Here is a 4,376-nt window from a genome sequence, read left to right as displayed (position 1 = left end):
AAACAAGGAGCAGAGGTTCTATAGACGTGGGCCATTAGGGTTGTTATTGCAGGGCAACATGCTGACTGGGACCAAACAAACTGCACTGGGTATGAGCAGAGCAAGGTTTGGAAATGGGGTGACATCATGTCTTTAATATCGTACAGTGCACATCTCTCTCCCTCTCTTATGATAGTAGAAACATAATAGAATATTAAGTAAAGGAGCTCAGTTTATGTCACCGGTACAATCAATATTATTAAGTGTGATCATACTAAGCTCCCTGAAAACATTTAAATGAAAATAATGTATTGAAGGGGAAATACATGGATTTTATATTATTGTGAAATAATACTTTATATTTGTCATCCAACGTCTTCTCTACCTTGACTCATCATTCTTATTTGAATAATGACAAGGCTCACGCTCAGACTGTGGCTCACATCTGAGAGGGAATAAGGTATAGTCAATAATTATCCATATAATCCTGGGAAACGTTAATCCGCCCAAAACTAATGTGAAACGAATATGACCAAAACATAATGCATCTGCTGATACCCAGGGGACAACTAAAGACATTCAAGAAACAAGTTGGACACTTTTTATTCTTTTCTCAAAACATACTTGTTGGCCAACACTAGGACCCCCCCAGTGGCCGCTGCATCAATGACGTGGATAAGAATGTGACGAGCCAGCCCCTGTTCCACCCAAGGGCCTTATCAAAAAGAAGCAGGCTGTCTACCACCTGATACCACAACTAATCACAAAGCTTCCAGGCCCAGCCGAGAAAGAGCTCTTGTACCTCATTCCTGGACTCATGGGGCCACAGCACTTTTACACAAGATGTGAGGTCATAACGACTATCATACATAACATATGTATATATATACACCTTAAATATACACCGTAAAAGGTGTAGACTATTTTAAAGGATCTCAATACCATTCCTTTTATGACTTTCTTTTCATTTGTAGGCTGGTTGTTGCAATGGATTGGATGTGAACTTTGTAGGAAGGTAGACACAATATGCACCAAATGTGTAACGCATTAAGACAACATCCATGCCAGACCCATAGAGTCCCAGGGGGAGATCTAAAACAACAAACAATACTCCAAGTCAAACTATTGTTTGTTCTTATTTCTGGGTTGGTTGTCGCTGTAAAGCTATCCCTGAGCAGCAGCTGCTGTGTCAGTTTCTGTCGCATTGCTTTGCTCCTTCATTTAAAGATGTTTATCACCAGTCCTCTCTATAATGTAACTGCTGATCTGTTTTAAACTAATCAAACTGCACATTGCATGTTCCCACCAATCTGACATGTAGGATCATGAAAGGATCAAAATATTCAGATCGAATATTTTGATCCTCATCAATCTGTGGTTATTTTGAAGGGGTGGGCAAGTAAAGAAATGTAAACGCAGGCGTGTGTATCTGTTAATCTGTGAGTCAGCCTGCTTGAATGAAGGTTGTGTTAAAACAAGGGCTCTGGGGTGCAGCGACTCTAGACAGCCCTCCAGGAACCCTTTAGGATTGGACTAGAAATATATGCACCATAAACACACACGTTCCTGCTCAGAGGCTGATGACAGCTTCAGGATTAATTTCAGGGAAGCAAATCACTTTCTTGACTCAGCATCATCGTCATCATTGTCGGCGTCATCAACTTCTTCTTCCTAAAACGCAATTGCTGGCTTTCTTCTACACTATGAGGACTGACCACTGGAGGCTGGGTAGAGATAGAACCATTCTAAGGACACTTCTCCCTTCAGCCGTTTTTACAATTGCCTCTCTGGTAACATACAGACAAGGTAGAGAGAGAGAGAGAGAGAGAGAGAGAGAGAGAGAGAGAGAGAGAGAGAGAGAGAGAGAGAGAGAGAGAGAGAGAGAGAGAGAGAGAGAGAGAGAGAGAGAGAGAGAGAGAGAGAGAGAGAGAGAGAGAGAGAGCCAAGGAGGAGGGATGGAGAGAAAATAGGTGCATTTACAGAGTGTGGGAAATAGCATGTCAGCACTTTGGGGTTGTTTCAAACGATAGTTAAAAATCAATCTAGGACTATAAATATCAGACCACCACCTGACAGCAATGAATCTGGCTCCAACCATGCCATAATTGAAGTAAACAAACATACCACATTAAAAGCACTATTCCTATTCATACTGTGGAATCATTGCATCTAATCAGTCTTTGGTTTGTCTCTTATTTATTCTTATCCGCTTTGTTTTAGGTTTACAGCATCATTAGATCAAAAAGATTACAAGGAAAGTAACATTCACAATGTTAGGAAGGGATCTGTGAGTCGAAATGAAAAAGAGACAACATTGCCTAAAACGGAGTAGTCATTTCAAACCATTTTTCATTTGTTATTTGCGAATTTTGACTGTGTTGACTGAACTTGTTGCAGGTGTTTCAGTGGTCCATGTCTGTCAGATTTGTTAGACAACCGATCAACCCGAGTATTGAACAAGCTTATTGAAACCCTTGCTCCCTACCCCCTACTCCCTCCTCCTTACACCCTACTCTAGCGTCCACCCTGGGCTGCTGAAGCCCCTCTTTATGGAGGAGTGGGGGTTGGGGTGATGAGGAAACGGGGCGATGTGCCCTGGAAGTAATTCTTTCGCCCCAAAACACTCTGGTGGAAGGGACCACCGAGGGCTACACGTGGGGGTCTCATCTCGTTTACCAAAACGGACGGAATTCCGCACTTTTAGTGACTTTTTTAGTTTCTATTGCATTGCAAAAATTACGTAGTTTTGTCAGTTGATCGCATTGTAAATCCAATAAGTCGTCTGGCTATGAATATTAGAGCCATGAAACGAGTGTCAACATGATGCTTGCTTCATGTTGTAAATGTGGATATTTACTTGTTACTGCAATAGGTTAATTACATTTGATATATTCCGTATTTCAGAATATTAATTTTGAATGATTTAGACTATAAGTTCATTCGATTATTAATTGTTTTTTGGACAGTTTAACGATAACTTTTCGACTTGATGCCTTTACATATTGTTTAAATTGCATAGAAGATGCATTTTCTTTGTTTTCGTTCAAAGATAAAATATGAATTCCTTATCCCTTAATGAAGACCTTATCATTCATTCACTAAAATGTATGCCTGAGAGCCGTTTACTTTGACAGTATTTTAATCACAATTTAATCACAAATAATACATTCCAATGAGGAATAAAATACGAATACGAAATATTACAAAAATGAAGTCTGATCAAACCCATTAACAATTGATCACCTATTTGTAATAGGCATATTATGTTGAATGATTAACCTTACCATCAAACAAATTAATCTTCTCAGCATATTACAACAAAACTCCAAATGATTTAAAGGCACAAAGCTATTTTAAACTACCCCAATACGACCTAAAAAAATAATTCTGCATTTTTTCTTATGAAAGTTGAGGTCATTACACAAGTATAGGCTGCGATCCTAACAGGCCTAAATAGGCTATTACACATAAAGTCGTTAATTGTCTCTAATTTGTGTAAGCGTATTTGTTATTATAGGCTGCAGTCCAAGCCAAGAACGAAAACTAGGCCTATATAATACCTGCATATATATGTCATGTGAGTTAGACCCATTAGTGTTTAAAGAAGACAAACCAACCAACATGGTAAACTCTGTAAAAAAAAGTTGGTAAAGTGACGTCACCCTCCCACAATGCCCCATAGCTCCGCTGCAGCTCGAGCAGAGCGCTCAGGCCCCAATACACACTCTCACTATTAAAACAACTAGCAGATCGGACCGAGGAGGACGGGGAAGGTGGCCTGGGGTCTCCACGGTGGGTTCTCCTGAAGTCCGGAACATCGAGAGTCCAAAGGGGTTCATGTGAAGTGGATTAATGCGGCTCTGGAAACTTTTTGGTGGGTAACTGTTCGTTTCTGTAAGACCTCATAGAGTAGCTGCATGTTCTGATGTGCACGTTTTCTCTATAAGAATATCATCGTTATGTATGCCGATACACTTGATAAAATGACAACTGACATATTGACATATTTCTTAAGAGTTTAATCGCTCCATGTGTTGATATTGATCTGATATCCGATTGAGTGTCATTTAGGACATACTGTGGGAGTATGCAAGCATCTGGGTATTTAATTTTTAATTACTAGAGCTCCCCTTCACTTGTAGCTTTGTCGATAAATATGTTATAAATGTCAGCCTTTCAGCGGATTCACATGATCCATTCTGTTGCGCATGGCCTTGCTCTACTTTATTGATCTTCATTTAGCGTTTCCGCCCATTTGTAGAATTTTAAGCAATTTCTGAATATTTCTCACGTTGAGAAAACCATCAAGCTGAGGGAGACAGCACCGTCCCGGGGTGGGCTGGCTGGGACTGGTTCATAAAGTTGGTGGATTGTTATTCGCTGTTTCCGTGCATCGA

General features: G+C 40.1%; 1 protein-coding gene across 1 annotated transcript in view; it reads left to right on the top strand.

Annotated features, from left to right (window-relative positions):
* Positions 1 to 3,757: 3,757 nt before the first annotated feature.
* The window catches only part of plagl2 (pleiomorphic adenoma gene-like 2), a gene marked incomplete at its 3' end in the record, with an annotated part of 24,525 nt that continues 23,906 nt past the window's right edge, over positions 3,758 to 4,376 (top strand). The window contains exon 1 of the mRNA XM_084479595.1: positions 3,758 to 3,853. The remainder of the gene's footprint in view (positions 3,854 to 4,376) is intronic.

Source organism: Micromesistius poutassou (genome assembly GCF_964030765.1).
Source record: "Micromesistius poutassou genome assembly, chromosome: 15".
NCBI classification, from domain to species: domain Eukaryota; kingdom Metazoa; phylum Chordata; class Actinopteri; order Gadiformes; family Gadidae; genus Micromesistius; species Micromesistius poutassou.
This window is presented reverse-complemented; position numbering and strand designations above follow the sequence as displayed.